At 39.4% G+C, this 18,181-nt stretch overlaps 1 non-coding gene across 1 annotated transcript; it reads left to right on the top strand.

Annotated features, from left to right (window-relative positions):
• Window positions 1-561: 561 nt before the first annotated feature.
• LOC120257688 lies at window positions 562-668 on the top strand. Its single transcript, XR_005535779.1, has one exon. It is a non-coding gene; the product is annotated as a small nucleolar RNA R71 (small nucleolar RNA).
• The last annotated feature ends 17,513 nt before the right edge of the window (window positions 669-18,181 follow it).

The following is an 18,181-nucleotide window of genomic DNA, read 5'->3' as shown; positions in this document are numbered from 1 at the left end:
TGCTCTTGTGATTTTCTTGCTTGCCTTGGAATTACTATAACTATGTTTTATTTACATTCTTGCTCGTATTAGAGTAGTATACCATGCTTAAGTTGTAAGGTTAGAAAGTGATTGCTGGAGGAGTAATAGGAGCTCCTTAGCCCCGTGGAATATGATCCTTGGGCTTTTGCACAAGGTATTACTCGGCGACCCACGTACACTTGCAGGTGATCAACCAACCACCAACGACTATCGGGACAATCAGATGGGGCATGTCCCCATCCACATCCATCACAACTCGTTACGGCCGCCAATCTCGCAGAAGTTAGGGTATCTAACTTCTTACTCAATGCCTCCACTTGGTCCGCTAACGATGTAACCGCATCAATCTCATAGATGCCGGCCACTTTCTTCTTCTCCCTAGCATTCCATTGGTAGCTGTTCAACCCCATTTCTTCAATTAATTGTCGGGCTTCTCCGGGGGTCTTGCTACCTAAGGTACCTCCTACCGGTGCATCAAGTAACTGTCTTGTACTTGGGTTCAAACCATTGTAAAAAGTATGAATGATCATCCACTCTTGAAACCCATGTTGAGGACATTTTAGTAGGAGTTCCTTGAACCTTTCCCATTCCTCGAATAGAGACTCCAATTCTACTTACACAAAGGATGAGATCTCATTCCTATGCTTTGCAGATTTTCCGGGAAGTAAATAACCGGCAAGAAAAGTTTCTACCATCTCCTCCCATATAGTGATCAATGCTCTAGGTAATGAGTGTAGCTACTGCTTTGCTCTCCCCTTTAAGGAAAATGGGAAGGCTCTCAACTTGATGGCATCATCCATAACACCATTGATCTTGAGCATATCACACACTTCTAAGAAATTCTCTATGTGACTGTTTGGATTCTCATCGGCCAAATTATTGAACTGTGTGAACTGCTGTAACATGTGGATGAATGCCAGCTTTAGCTCAAAATTCTGAGCTGTGATTGGGGGCCGCATAATGCTAGATTGTTGATAAGTGCGTGAGTAGACATATTTTTATATATGTTTTACATGCATTGAACATCGTTTTTATCATGGTTTATGTCTCATATTGTGTATTTGGTGTTCTTTTATGCATATAGGTTGTGAATGCTTTGAAGAGTAAAAAGGAAGCAAAGATAGGCTATAAAGACACAATGTTGGGAGTTCTTGTTCAGTTCAAGGACCAAGACACGAGAGGAGTTCATAAACGTGGAGATGTGTGCCAACTTCCAAGAAGATTCAAGTCAATTTACTATTTGGAAGAGCACAAAGGCAGCCACATCTTCATGTTTTTTCTCTTTGTGAAGACTGCAAGACCTCACAAAGATACGTCGATGAAGAAAAGTTTTATAGCCTACCACATGGACGTGTGCCCGGACATGTGGCCTCAAGTGAAGAGTGTTTAGACCGCGTTTTGTGATAAGTACACTGTAGCACCTTCACTGTAGTAAAATTACTATTTATATAAAAATTCCTGCAGCCCACGCAGCCGCGTGGAAAATCCACACTGGCACGTGAGGGCACGTGACAGGCGCGATCTAAGGCCTATAAATAGCCGTTTTGCCCTATTCTTTCTCATCTTTTGTGCGGCTCTTGAGGGGTGAGACGGTTAGGGTTTGCACAGGAGGTCTTTGCGGCTTTGGAGGCGCTTTGTCACCAACTTTGATCGATTCCTCCTCCGTCATAGCATCAAGGAAGCCACCGGTGAACCTAGCTTTGGAGTGGGTCCTTCAAGACGTCGAAGCTCTCCATCAAGGCCATCAGTTCATATATAAGGGGGTTTATTTCTATGGTTTTAATGTACTTTCATTGATTGATGGTGTGTTTTGTATGTTGCTCCATGGAGAGCTAAAACCCTAGAGGGTATTTGGGCTTGTGAACCCTAGGATTCTCATCTTTTGTGGATTTACTTAGTGTTTCTATTTAATTCGAGTTTTATTAAGTTTTAATCTTGTATTCTCATTGCTTGCTTGTTTAATTAATCCTTGTGGTTGATTGGATTTGCTTGATTTGTTACTTTGATGTGAGAGAGGTCTCCATTATAGTTAGAACTTCAAGGTTAAAGAGGATTGAGAGGGTGAGGCATGAGATAGTGGAGTGTCCCCTCTCCTTTCCGATTGAGTGTATTCTATCTCCGTTCCTTAAGCTCTATGCAACCATATTTGGTGTGAGGCGTGAGATTGAGAGATTTCTCCGCCAGGACCTTGTAGAGGGATAGGATCCTTCACCGGGAATTAGGGTTGGATTAATCTTTAGGAATCGGATACACCTCTTGGAATCCCTAGAGTGCTCTGCAGTCATATATGGTATAAGGTGTTGAGATTGAGCGATTTCTACACCAGGACCTCGTAGGGGACTAGTATCAGTGATCGGGAGGCCGGATCCGATTATATTTTGATTTCCACGACTTAACTTACTCATCATAGAAACACTTTGCTTATTCGGTACCTAATACCTGAATCCTAGGAGGAACATTGCCCAAATACCCCACTTTTACTGATTGAGATCTCCATCCATTTAACCCTTGCATATTCATCTCCGGTATTCATTTCTTCACACATTAGATCACCACACCTTTCCATTTATCATTTGGTTAGAAAGCAGAGAAGAAGTTAGTACTAGTAGCCCTGTTCCCTGTGGATTCGACTACCCACTCACCGGTGTAATTATTACTTCGACACCCGTGCACTTGCGGTTTACACGCATATTCTGACCCACGTCAATTGTGTCCCCAATACTGACCATCTGGCTAATCAGAGAGTGTTCTCTATTGTTCATCCTGTTCTACCGTGTTGTCAGATCCTTCAACTTCTACTTTAGCTAGATTTGACCGTTCTTGTACATGTTCTTTACCCTTTCTTCTGAGTGTATGTTCAAGTTCGGGATCACCTTCAATTAATGTCGAAGGATTCCCTCAGGTTATAACATGGAGCTGCACTAAAATAAAGAAAACAAAATTAGAACGATGGTAGAATAAGAAGATATGAAATAGAATGAATGAATGAATGGCTAAGATAGCAAAATACAAAGTATCTCTAAATGCATACTCCCCGGTAACGGCACAAAAACTTCACAACGTTTGTGGAAGTAATAAATCCCAAGTGAGTGGGGTATCGTATCCACTGAGAGTAGGGAATAAAAATAACTAAATTGCTACTTAACCAAGTGAAGATGAATAATGATTGTGTTGATAAGATGTGATATAAACAGAAATAAAAAAAACAAGAATAAGAGGCACAAGTAAGTGAGATGTAAGGCAATCGATAGAAGTTGGGTACTCGGATAATGCTCCCCTTAGGACTTATGCTTCAAGTGCAAGACCTACCATTATACTTTCTAATTAATGCTTAATGAGTCGTGAAAATCCTAACACACACGGTCCCAAACCGAAGGTCAACTGTGACTAACCCTACACTATGTCTCGGTGGAGAAATCGCTCAGTCTCAACACCTCGCACTGCATAAGGTTGCTTCAAGTTCTAGGGATTCCAATTGATAAACCCTATTCCTATGTGTAGATCTAACCCTTTGGACAAGGCGAAAGATCCATAGTTACAATTAAGCCCCATATACTAAAGTCACTTCAACGCTTTACTCTATTATTTGCGCAACTAAGCCCCAGCGGAGTTCATCCCTTAGCACTTCACTCTATTGTAACCGCAAAGGACTCTAGGAAATGGTGGTAGGATAAATCACACCGGAGGGGAAAGGGGACGCTCCTCTACCTCTCAACTCACCTTCTCAACCCTCTCCAATCTAGCTTTGTCTAACCCTCATGGCGTGTCACCCATCCACAAAGATTACTAATATTGACTATCAACCCTAGTGTCACTCTAGGGGAGAAATCATTCAACAAGCATTCAAGATTGAAACACAATTAAAATCATCAATTAAAAAAAACATAATGGAAGGTCAAAGAAATAATTACATCCTAGGGTTTACAAAATCTAGGTACCCACTAGGGGGTTTAGCTCTCCAGGGAGCACAATACAATCAACAATGAGATCAAAAGTAAAGATAAACAATCCATAGGAAAAACCCCTCGGTATTCGTGTCAATGGTCTTGTGGAGTAGCCTCGTCTTCTCCAAAGGTCCCCTTGTCCAGCCTAAGGCAAACCTCGCCGGATCGATGCCGACGAAAGCTCCCCCAATAATCTTCTTCCAAGCGAAGTGCAGTGTCGAATCCAGAGAACCAATCCAAAGATGTGCCAAAAGCCTCTCAAAAATATAGCTGACGGCCTCTCAAAAGATGGAGGAACATTGGAGAGAAGAGGGAAGGAAGATCCCCAAAATTGGGCTGAATCGCGGCTTAAATAGGGCTAGAATAGGGCATCCCCACGCTTCTGTGGATCTGTTACACGGGCCTGTGGAATTTCCACACGGTCGTGGGGAATTTCCACACGCCCGTGTGGATTCTTTAGAAATCTGATTTTTGGCTGGCTGTAAACAGTAACTGATATAGTGTCTTGTTACAATGATTTGCTACAGTACTTGTCACAGTACTCCGCTGAAATACTCCCAATTCCACACTTTTATTGGAGGCAACATATGGCACATGTTTATACCGTAGATTGCATCTCTTCTTCAATCAAAAGCCTCATTCATGAAGATTTTGCTATCAATGCACAAGTCGTGATACGCAAATATGACTGCATTTGTACCCCTCCAACTCATTATAATGGCTTGAATCCATGGAGGCTGGCACACATTCACATATCTTAGAGCCCCACTTGTGTCTTCGCATTTGTTCCTTCCAAGATTCCCCCAAATAATGCATTTACAATCTACTTTTGGCTTCTTCTCTCAAAACATAGCTTCATAACCCTACATGCGCAAAAGAACACAAATACACATATATTAGCGCTAAAACCTGATAAAAGTAATGCTCATCGTAAGAAAAGAATACTTCATATTACTAATACACAAGCACTTAACACTCCCTCAAAGTATAGAGATTAGGATTCTCTAACCGGGATAAATGATTTGCTGCAAGGTTCTCGGCTCCTCTCTTATCTTTAATCTCTAGATCAAATTCCTGTAGCAACCATGGCTTGACATCAGACTTGCTAAGTAGATAACGCAAAGCGGAATAATCAGTGTATGCCACCACCTTGGAAAGCACCAGATACGATCAGAATTTATCGAAAAGCGAACACGACAGTAAGTAACTCTTTTTCTGCTGTGATATAGTTCTTCTGAGCTTCCTTCAATGTTTTGCTTGCATAGTATATGGGATAGAAGTGTTTGTCTCTTTGCTGCCCAAGGACTGCACCCACTGTAAAATTGCTTGCATCACACATCAGTTCAAATGGAGAATCCCAATTTGGAACTACCATTATGGGTGCTTTGAGTAAGCTTTTCCTTGAGTGTAATAAAAGCTTTCATACAATCATCATCAAACTTGAATGGAGCATTTTTTTCCAACAGTTTCGTTAAAGGTCTAGCAATTTTGGTGAAGACCCTGATGAATCTTCTGTAAAAACCTGCATGCCCAAGAAAACTCCTGATGGCTTTCACTGAAGTTAGGGGAGGTAATTTCTCTATAACGGAAATTTTTGCTTTCTCTACCTCGATTCCCTCTTAGGAAATTTTGTGACCCAGACTATCCCTTCTTGAACCATGAAATGGCATTTCTCCCAATTTAGTACGAGATTTGTTTCCTCGCCCCGAGTAAGAACACGCTCTAGATTCTTGAGGCATAGCTCAAATGAGTTACCAAACACAGAAAAATCATCCATGAACACTACCATAAAGTCTTCTACCATATCTTAAAAAATTGCCATCATGCATCCTTGAAAAGTGGCAGGATTATTACATAGGCCGAAAAGCATTCGACGATGTACAAATGTTCCATAAGGACATGTGAATGTGGTTTTCTATTGGTCTTCTGGTGTAATAGGAATTTGGAAATACACAGAAAAGCCATCTAGAAAGTAGTAGTATGAATGCCCTGCGAGGCTCTCAAGCATTTGATCAATAAATGGTAGTGGGAAGTGATCCTTTCGGATAGCATCATTTAATTTTCTGTAGTCAATGCAGACACACCATCCCATAATTGTTCGAGTAGGAATTAACTCATTCTTCTCATTGGTGATTACAGTCATCCACCCCTTTTTAGGTACTACTTGCACTGGGCTTACCCATTCACTGTCAGAAATTGGATAGCATCAAGAAGTTTGATGACTTCAGCTTTTACTACTTCCTTCATGTTTGGATTTAGTCTTCTTTGTGGTAAAGCTGATGGTTTATAATTCTCTTCCATCAAAATTTTATGAGTGCAGAATGAATGATTTATCCCACTTGATATCAGCTATCTTCCAGGCAATTGCTTTATTGTGCTTTTTCAAGCATTCATTAAATCTCTCTTTTGTTCAACTGTAATGTTTGAGGCAATGATGACAGGAAACTGAGTTCCTTCCCCAAGAAACGCATATTCGAGGTGTTCAGGTAACTTTTTTAATTCTAATTTAGGTGCTTCCTCTGATAAAGGTCTTAGATTTTTATTCAGCAGTAAATCACTTTGTTGTGGTTCCTTTTCTTCTGTAGATATTGAGCTTTCATCAGAACTATCATCGATGAAATACAAAGATTGCATAATAACCGCGATTTCTTTCCCCTGATCTCTGCTAGGTTCACCTACCAGAATCGACAGAGATGCTGCAGTTTTGCTATATCCAGTGCAGTCAAATCAGTCAGGATACCAGCCTCTTTTTCGATAGAACTTTACCATAATTCATGAAGTCTGTAAGCATTGCCTTCCAGATATTATTTTCATATGTTGTAACTGAGCCTTGCTTTGGTTTATATATAGAAGCATAATTGTTTTGTATGTGGAATAAGTGTTGTCTGTGTTGTAACCAATCAATCCAGATATCAGACATAATTTGTTCATCCGCTTGTGGAGAGTTCCAACTTGCCATGATGAATGCTCTCCAACCTCCTTTAATCCTCGATGTTTGGTTCTTTCAATTTCACTGTCAGGTTCGACTAGGTTTGATGGATTTGCTCGTGTCATGCACAGTACCTTGCAAAGTCAAGAAAGATATAAAAAGTTAAATCAAAAAGAAATAAAACAAATGAAAAGAAGAAATAAAAGAAAAGAAAAATGTTTAGAGCAATAAGCTAGAAGTTTCCTAGAATTCCTTAAGTCCCCGGTAACGGCGCCAAAAACTTGATTGCTTGCCCACAAGTGTACGGGATCACCAAGTAATACCCTGTGAGTGACACATGGGTTGTATTCCACAGGGTTAAGGAGCTCCTATTACTCCTTCATCACCTATTATCTAACCTTACAACTTAAGCATGATTTACTACTCTAACAAGTGCAATACTATAAACAACTCGCAAGAATAAAAATCATAAGAAACACAGGAGATCACAAGAGCAATGATGAGATAAACAGATTAGGGATGAGGATCCCCTTGAGAGGTCATCATGATACATGGATGTACAGTAATAGCAAAGCAGGGGGAATTTATACTGAAAGATCTCAAGATTAGTCCAATCCCAATTTCTCGGCGATTGAACCCTAATCCAATACGAATGTCAATAAGGATCTCTCCCTAATCAGATTCCTACAATCACATTAAGTATAGGGAAATCCTGCAATAAGGACACACTTACCCTAACTCTATCCTTAAGATTTGGAGGGGCTACTGACATCCACTTTCTAGGCATGTTGGTCAAAGAATACCCCTTTTACCTCATTAACGATCTAGTACATCTGAGTATGTCACATCTACATATACAACTCAACAAAAAACTAAGGATCTCTCCATTTAATAATTCTAGAAATAAAGAACAATGAGCCAAATATAAATCAACCCAATACATTTTAAATAAGAGTTTAGCATCCAAAATATATGATGAATCCCCCAAGGTTCACCTACATCCGGTGCCCTTGGGGGTCTAGTGTGCCATCATACAAACAAGTATAGCAAGATCAAGAAAAACAAGAAACAAATGCATAAGTGGTACTCCCTAGTCCAAATGATGATGAAGAAGAGCAATGCTGGCCGAATGATGCATCCTCTAGACAAATGAGTACCAAATGCCCTTTCTCCCTTGATGGTGAAACTCTCCCCTTGAAGTTCAAGCCCTTGATCCTCTCCAAGCATCAATCAAAACTTTTCAAAGATGTCTTCATTCTTCATCTTCTCTCTAAGTGTTGGCTACCAAAAGATCCTCCAAGAAGTTCACCCAATACCCTCTTAAACCCCCCAAGTGCTTCCTCTGTATATAGGCCGTATGTCCTCCAAAAAGAGACCAAAAACTCCACAAAAACATGCCATACCGGTTCAATGAGGGGGTCAATGGTGGACTCATTGAGGCCGTATGAACCAAGCAAAACCCATTCTTCTCTTGCTACAATGTTCATCCCGAGGACAATCCCAGGCAGCATTGAGGCCTTATGGCTTGGATCAATTCCTGATTCGAAAATCAACCAGGTGCTACAGTGGTTGCTACAATATCTTGCTACAATACCACTGCTACATTACTCCATCTTCAGTAATATGCTACAGTTAATACGCTACAATACTATGGCCTGGTTTTCGAAAATCATATCTATGTGTCTTCCATGGTGTTTTCATGCCCTACAAAGTATATAATAGTCGATTAATCACAAAATAGGCATCCATTCATATATAAATACATGCTAGAAGTATCAAATACATATACTATAATACATACATTTAGACAATTATCAGAAACCACCACTTGAGTGGCATCTTTGGAAGCTCTTTTTCAAGGGATTCCAAGCGTCATTCGGCCTCCGATCTTTTGAGGGAGTTTGTCATACTTTATTTAGTTGGTTTCATGGACTTGGTTATGTATTTTTCTTGTATGGACAACTAAACCTCCAAGGTCACCAAATGTAGGTGAACCTTGGGGGTGAACGTTTGTAGATTGTATAATTTGAATTGTTTATTGCATTTGGCTTGTTTGTGATCCATGTTTGGTGTACTTTGATGTATTGTTATGCATGAGAACTTTGTGTATCAATTTCTACGTTATACTAGGTTGCGTGACATCATCCCTATATTAGACACACCAAGCTTGGAAGGGATACATGTATGAATACGCCGTGACCATCGGGTAGTTTGTACCCCTCCAACTTTAGGGTTGTTGATAGTTTGTGTTCTGACACTAAATTGAGAAATCCATCACCCTCATTGCTACCATCTCCATGATCATCGGATTGACCTAAGTTAGGTGTCCATACTGGATTAGGTGTCCATCTCCATGATCATCAGATTGACCTAAGTTAGGATTTTCTCCATCCAAACTACCATTTGCATGACACTTGTAGCATCCTTCACACTTTAGTATACCCGAGAGGATCCTCATTCGTGGCCATTTTCCCTCCTTGATTATCACCCTTAATTTGCCTTCACCATAGACATTCTAGTAGAGTTTTATTTGTTACTTTGTAATTGCATTGCAACACTCGAAGTTGTAGGTTAAACAACACCCAAAGAGGAAGTAAGAGTAGATTCTCAGGCCCCAGGGAATTTGACCTTCTCGCACTTGTGTGAGAGGTATTACTTGATGACCCATGCACTTGCGGGATAAAAAACCAGTGTACTTTGATGTTTTGGATTGCATGAGAACTCTGTGGTTCAAATTCTATGTTGTACTTGGATATGTGGGTTATGTCCTTGTATCAGACTCACATAGCTGAAAGGGATACATGTACCAATACACCGAGGGATTCGGGTATTTGGTACCCCTCCAATCATTATGATTGGACCTAGGTATTTTGTATTGATCCTAATTAGAGATTTCCTAACACTTAATGCAATCATAGGAGGATTTGGTCATAAGAGATTTTGAACCAAACTTATATGGGATTAGGGGTAATCACTGAGGGATTCTGGATTTCCTGTTTTAGGAATCTCTTTGACCAAACTACCATCACAACTTATCATCTTAAGTTCAGGACCTAATGACAACCCTAGGGGGATACACTATCCAAATCACCCCTTCTTGTGTTTGATTCTGCCTTGAATGGAAATTGTGCATAGTAGTATTCCAGATTTAATTTTAGTTAGTTCTTTCTCTTTTCTATAATCAATATTCATCATTCGAAGTAATAGCCTAGGAAATAGATGAAAGGGACGTAATAGTAGCTCCTTGGCCTTGTAAAATAAGACCCCTGTGTCACACATAGTTTATTACTTCACACCAAGTTTTTGGCCTCATTACCGGTAACACAAGGGATACTAGGAAAACCTGTAGTCTATTGCTCTCGCCATTTTTCTTCTTGTTGTACATAATATTTTATTTATTTGTTTTCTTTCTCTTGTTTTGCTTTGTTTGACTTTGTGTTTTCATTTTGTGCGAGGTCCAATTCCCCTCCAAGTCCTCAGTATGAAACACCACAATGAAGGAAATATACTACCGAGGATGTATTGCGAAATTCATGATAAATATTGAACATAAATTTCACGTCATTAGTAAAAACTTTTAAGCCATCACCACCGAACTTCATGCCTTTGATGCCAAATATAATGTCGAATTTGAGGCCATCCATGCCACACTTTCGAATGTGTAAGCATCTCTTCACATGCTAGAGAGCCAAAATTGAACAACCAATTTATGAGCCAATAGTGGAAACCCCAACTACAAACAACAATTAAAAAGAAGAGAGCTATGGAGAAAAGGAGATGAAAGAGAACTTTGGCGTATTGGAGGATGATGGAATGGAATAAGCGGTATCAATACCACTTAAGCAATCCATATGCATAAAAGCTAACCTGCACACAAAGCAAAAATGAGAATTCTCTAGGATGACTGAAATTGTGGGTTGGAGGTTGAAGCCATCCAATGACCCACCTATGCCGAGATTAGATGCGTCCCAACCAAAATTATTTCCTTGGAGGTCAAAAAGATTTCTATGGGTAACTAAGGGGAAATTGATAATGGTTGATGAAGGAGATGTGGGTAGGAGGTTTACACCACCCAAAGACCCACCCATGCCAAGCCTGAAAAATTTTCAACCTAACCTATTCCCTTGGAGGCCAAAAATGATTTTTGAGGAAAGCTCCAAGGAAATTTAGTCAAGACTAAGGAAGAAATGGGAGGAAGCTAAAACCATCTAAAGATTCACCAAAGTTAAGATTCTTGCTGACCAAAGCTATTCCCATGGATGCCAAAAGGTAGTTCATGCATGCTCTCCACATTTCCACCATCTCGGCAGGTACATTTCACATTCCTTGGTTGTTGTTATGCCACATGTAGTCAGGATGAGCACACCATTTTCAAGCCTCCTTAAGGTAAGAAAGAGGGTATGTTGAGATAATGATATAAAACAAGTGCTTCTTTGGGAAGCAACCCATGCTTTAAATTCCTAGTTGTGCATTTCTCATATTCTAGTTTTGTGTTAGATTGTTGTGTTGTTGTATTTTATATCCTTGTTGTTGGTTTGATTATTAGGTTGTTTGTTTGTTGTTTGAGTTAAATCCATGATTGTTCTTGAATTTCTAGGTTTTGTCTATTGATTTGGTGCCTCATGGATAAATTTTTATGCCTAATTTGATGTGAAAAAGGTTATAGTTTAACTTGTTAATGGTTGCTAGGTACGATTTTAAATGTTGGACTATTTGAGGCTCTCTGGAAAGGTTCACCACCTTGTTCATGGCTGTGAATCCAATTAAAGAGGGTTCACAGGCTATTGCTGCCTATGAACCAGCCTATGAGAGGCTCGGGCAGCCCTTAATTAGGGTTACCTCTTTACCATTTTGTTTATAACTCTCTCATTTCTCCTCTGTTTCCTCATTATTTCGCCCTTTTTCTTCATTTTTCGTCCCATACACTCCTATCCTACCTCTTGCAACTTGTTTGTTGTGGTTTATTCAAGGTTTCACCATCTATTTCACTTATCTTCATCGATTCAAATTTTGAAGCCCTAACTTGTGTTTTGAAGCAATCATAACTTTTATTCTTGATTTTGTATGTTTTTCTGGCTTTCAAATCATTGGGAATGATGTTTAATTGTTTGATCTTTAATTTATTTGAATTTTGAGCCATTATTTGTAAATTTTTGGGCTTCAAAAACAAGAGGAAACTCTAGCTCTTTCAAGTCTGTGCTACATTAACTTTTGAATGGTGCTTTCCTTGAACTTGTTTGACACTTGTAGAATCCTTTGCAATCCCCAAAAACACTTGCAATAGATAAGATTTGGACATCTTGTAATTGATTGAGAAGAGAACTTGCATGGAGTCGAGTTTTCATATTTTTGTTGAACTTAGTTATTTTTGTGTTTACTCCTGATTGCTTCCCTGCAAGTGTACGGGATCACCAAGTAATACCTCATGTGAAGACAAGAGGATCATATTCCTTTGGCCAAGGAAGTATTATTACTCACACTTCATCTATTATCTAGCCAACAATTATTAGTAAGAAGAACAAATTAAACAAAATAAACTAACCTAAGCTAATCCTATGACCGGGTAACTAGCACACGGATGTAAACAAACAAGGGAGTATCAAGTATGAGAAGGGAGTGTTTGGACAAGGAATTCACCTAGGGTTGTCATTAAGTCCCAAACTAGTATGGTTTAAAGATGCATTGATGATAGTCAAGACCTAGAGACCTCGTGAGTAGATTAGCCCTAATCTCTCGGTGACTAATTGACAACGTCCTTTTGTGTGTGTATCGCAAGTGCACGAGTTTGTCAAAGTAATAATACCCCGGTGAGTGGGTAGTCGACTCCATGGGGAATAGTGATTAGAAACAAAGAGATTGCTATTTAACTAGGGTAAAGATGAATTGATAGTTATGTGAAAACAAATCAATGCAAATAGAAATAAGAAAAAAAGAATGAGGCGCAAATAAAAAATAGGAGAGGCAATCAATGATAAATAGGGCACCTGGACATTGCTCACCCTTGGAATATTGTTTCAAGTGCAAGACCAATCATTATGCTTCTTAACTAATGTATAATGAGTTGTGGAGATCCTTAAACACACGGTCCCAAAACTTAAGGTCAATCGTGACTAACCCTACACTATGCCCAAGTGGAGAAATCTCTCAGTCTCGACATCTCACACTGTGTTAGGTTGCTATAGGCTCTAGGGATTCCAAGTGATAAACCCTATTCCCTAAAATAGATATAACCCTTTGGTCCAGGAGAAAGACCCCTAGTGAAAATTAAGCCCTAGATACTAAGGATTACTTCAACGCTTCACTCTGTTTCTTGCGCAACTAAGCCACAGCGGAGTTTGTCTCTTAGCACTTCACTCTATTGTGACCGTAAAGAACTCTTGAACGTGGAGGTAGGATAAATCACACTGGAGGGTAAAGGGGACGCTCCGCTACCTCTCGACTCACCCTCTCAACCCTCTCCAATCTAGCATTGTCTAACCCTCATGGTGTGTCAGTCATCCACAATGATTACCAAAATGGATTCTCAACCCTAGTGTCACTCTAAAGGAAAATAACCTCAACATGCATTCAAGATTGGAACTCAATTAAAACATCAATTAAAGAAAGCATAATAAAAGGTCAAACAAACAACATCATCCTAAGGTTTACAAGTTCAAGTACCCACTAGGGGTTTAGCTCTCGATGAAGCAAAATACAATCAATAATGAAATCAAAAGTAAAAAGATGCAATCCATAAATAAAACCCCCTTGTTGTTCATGTCAATGGTCTTGTGGATTGGCCATGTTTTCTTCAAAGGTCCCTTCGTCAAGCCTAGGGCACACCTCTCCGGATCGGTACCAATGAAAGCTCTCCTAATAACTCTCTTGCGAAGGAAATAGGATGTCAAAGGCCATAAAACCCTCTAAAAACTTAGCCAAAGCCTCTCCAAACCCTTGCCGTGGGCGCCTCTAAAGGTGGAGAAAAGATAGCCAAAAGATGGAAAGAAGGATACTTAAATAGGGCTGAAATCGTGACTTAAATAGGGTTGGAATCGGGCATCCACACAGGTTTGTGAAATTTCCACACGCCCGTGTGAATCTTCAGGAAATTGATTTTCTGCTGCTTGTAAATAGTAACAGTTACAGTAAATTACTACAATGATTTGCTATAGTATGTGCTACAGTGCTTAGCTAAAATACTCCCAAATCCACACTCTTCATCGAGCTAACACAAACGGGCACACGTCTATGCTGTAGATTGTGTTGCATCTTCAAATAAAAGCACATTTGACGACAATCTTACTAGCTTTGAACAAGTCAGAACACATGAGTGTGACTGCCTTTGTGCCCCTCCAATTTGCATATTTCTGTAAACACAGTTGAGGTTGGCACACACTCACATGTCTTTCGACATAACTTGTGTCTTCACGTTTGTTCACTCCATGATTTCATCAACTAAGTGCACTCACAATCTACTTTGGCTTCTTTCTTCTATATTTGTCTCCACAGCCTACATGCACAAAAGAACACAAATACACATGTATAAGCGATAAAATCTAAGAAAAGTAATGCTAATCGTAAGAAAAGAATACTTTGTAGTACTAATACATAAGCACTTATTACTAATCCCTGATCCCATACGAATGTCAATCGGAATCTCTTCTGGATCAACTCACCTGTGATCACATTAAGTTCTAGAAGTTCTCTAAATAGGAGTAAACCTACTATTTTTTGGCTTAAACCTAGCAATGGATGGCTACCAACACCCGATCTCTGGGCGTGTCTCCACAACCATCCCCTTTCAATCTCTCCTAGATCGAATACACGTGAGTAGGTCACATCTACACATACAACTCATAAACGAATTACAGATTTCTCCATAAATGTAATTCTAAGCATCAAAGCACGAAAGATTGAATCTCAAACAACCATCAAATTAGATGAAGAACAACATCCCAAGTTCTTACACAAGATGAACCCTCGGATTCATCCAAATTCCAAACACAACAATAAGTTAATCCCTCATGATAAAGGACACTTATACAACATACAAGGAAGACAAAAACATAAAACAAGTAATGAAAACCCCCTCTAGGTCGTGATCCTCTTGTATGGATGAAGCATCAAAAGTTTGTCGATGATGGCTTAGATCTTCATTCTAACTCCATCTCCTTTGCTCCACTCCCTCTTAGTGATGATGTGTGCTCATTTCTCACAAGGATCATCGCTAGAAGATAGCCAGAAGACGTCAAGGAGGTGTGGTCTCTGCGGCCCAAACGGCCAAGAAAAAGTCCCCGAATTCTGCCCTAGAAATATGTATTTATACTCTCCAAAGCATATGGGCCGTATGGTGGCCATAGAGCACTCAAAGCCCAAATTTTCTCTTCATACGGGAGTACATATGGGCTGTATGTGGGCCGCATGAACTTCTGGACAGGCTGCTTCAAACAATCCCGATGCTACAGTGAGTGCTATAGTAACTTTACTACAGTAACTATAGTACAGTACTTTGGGACTGTATTTCTTTTTTTTCACCCAAATGGTATCCTCGTGTTCGCCATAGCTTTCCCATACCCTACAAAGCAGATAGTACATGATTAAGCACAAAACGGGCATCAATCCACAACAAAACACATGCAAAGTGTATAAGATACATAGAAGGAAATACCTACATTTAGACACTTATCAAATATCCCCACACTTAAGCATTTCTTATCCCCAAGCAAACAACTCATGAAAAACAAAGAGACTGATAAGTGGCTAAGTACATTACCTCAAGCAAGTATAAGAATCCAAAAGCAATGGACAATGATAAATCGATGTTGAGTTACAGTCTATAAGCATAATAAAATTATCCTGTCTCGCCCCTAATATGTCTATGTCGTATAAGTGAATCTTTTATCTTGTTTACCCTGATCTGGTCTAGCCTAAGGACTTCAATCAGTACAGCTCTAGATGCTAATCACTCCACATACAAAGAATACTAATTTTGGAGAATGCACACGCTGATTAGGAACAAGAACCACTCAACTACTCGATTACAAATCCACATAGACGTATTCATGCTTCACTAGCAGAGGAATACTTTCATAGACTCATTTTCAAAATCCCCTTTTTTTTATGTATATCCCTAAATCATGTTAGACTTCTCTACATGCCACAATACTAGGATTAGCTCAACAAGACTTAGAAGTTCTTAAGATTCCATTGAAAGATAGAACCTAGTGTTCTTAAGCTAAGTAATCAAAGTAGTGTGTTAAACATATAAGAGAGTTAAAGTAGTCATGTTGGCTATTCCCAGGGCATCAACAAAAAATTCAATGCACAAGACAATACAAGAGGTGATATATGATTCAATAAAGCATAAAAACAAGTAACTCACATCAATCATTAATCAATTTAAAAGAATCTTACAAGAATGAACAAAGCCATCATAGGTAACACTAGCATGTAAACAATGGTCCTAATAAATGAAATACACCCATTTCCACACTTAGTGTTGTACATTGTCCTCAATGTACACTAATCATGAAAGACAAGGCAAATCGCTAATAAAAATAATAGAGGACGATGAAAATGAACTTCCCTGGTTAGTCTTGTGCTCATGGCGAGGTGTGACCCTAACATAATGTACGATGAGTTATACATGTTCGGTCGGGCTTCCACCAAATGGAAGGAGGGCTCACCATGCTCCCTTAATGCCCTACTAGGCATAAACGGGACTACAAAAATTCACTAAGAAGAGATGGGGAGTAATCATGCAAAAACTAATTGGATATCTTTCTAGGATTGTCATGAAAGGAACCTTATTATTACCACCCCTCAAAGATGAAACTCACCCAGTATTAGTGCATTTATTGTCCAATTCTCACCGAAATTGTTGAAGTTTCTTTACACCATCTCCTAGTACTTATTGGATATCTTTTGCCTTATACTACTGACTTATGTACATTGAGGGCAACGTATGACTCTAGGTGTGGGGATTTGGTATTTCATACTTATGCATGCTTGATTTACCTATGATAGCTATGATAGTTAGTTAAGAACTTCCTATCATGAAAGAATGCTAGATGTGAGTTGTATTGCTTATCTGTGCTTGAATGGAAGCCCTATTTTATCTCAAGTGCATCCTTATGCTTTGTCATCAAAACTTCCACCTTACACCCTCAAGCCAACCCATCATTTGGATATTGCTGTTCGAATGTTAAATTCTACTTTCAATTTTCTTATAAGAGCTATAGATCCCTTTATTGTTTTTTTGTAGCCCAAGTAAAAATGTAGTAGGTTTAATTATCAGGAGACATGAGATAGAGTATGTATATACATATATAACTTTTGGCTATCTTTTGGGGAGAGCGTGGCTAGAGTTCAGATAGTCTTTTGCTGGGTTTTAGGAGCGGTTCTACGGCATTTGACATTGAGTTTGTTTGGAGGATACCTATTGGGGGAACTTTCATCTGCATTGATTCGGCAAGGTGCGCCCTAGGTTTGACAAGGGAACCTTTGGAGAAGACGAGGCGGGTCCTCGAGACCTTTGATACAGACGACAAGGTGGTTTTTTCTATGGATTGCTTGCATTTACTTTTGACTTCATTGATGATTTTGTATTCCACCATGGAGAGCTAAACTCTAGTGGGTGCTTGGGCTTATAAACCCTAGGATGATTTTGTTTCATTGACTCTTATTATGTTTTCTTTAATTGATTTTTTAATTTAGTTTCATTCTTGTATGCTTGTTACTTTGATTTTACCTTAGGGTGACACTAGGGTTGAGAATCTATCTAGGTAATCCTATGAAAAGGTGACAACTTTCATTAGGGTTAGACTTAGCAAGATTAAAGAGGGTTGAGCGGGTGAGTCGAGAGGTAGCGGAACATCCCCTTTTCCTTTTGGCGTGATTTATTCTACCTCCACATTCCAAGAGTACTTTGCAGTCATGATAGAGTGAAGTGCTAAGAGACAAACTCCACCGGGGCTTAGTTGCACAAGCAACAGAGTGAAGTGCTGAAGTAATCTTTAGGGTTGTGGCTTAATCATGGCTAGGGGTTTTTCGCTTAGACCAAAGAGTTAGATCTATATTAGGGAATAGATTTTATCACTTGGAATCCCTAGAGCTTCAAGCAGTCCTACATAGTGTGAGGCTTTGAGAGTATCTCTTTCCTCTGGGCATAGTGTAAAGGACTAGTCACTGTTGACTTTAGGCTTCAAACCATGTGTCTTTGGATCTCCACTACTCATTAAACTTCAATTAGGCGGCATAATATAAGTCTTGCACTAGAAACAATAGTCCTAGGGTGAGCATTATTTTG

The sequence above is a fragment of the Dioscorea cayenensis genome, chromosome 3 (genome assembly GCF_009730915.1).
Source record: "Dioscorea cayenensis subsp. rotundata cultivar TDr96_F1 chromosome 3, TDr96_F1_v2_PseudoChromosome.rev07_lg8_w22 25.fasta, whole genome shotgun sequence".
Lineage (NCBI taxonomy): Eukaryota > Viridiplantae > Streptophyta > Magnoliopsida > Dioscoreales > Dioscoreaceae > Dioscorea > Dioscorea cayenensis.
This window is presented reverse-complemented; position numbering and strand designations above follow the sequence as displayed.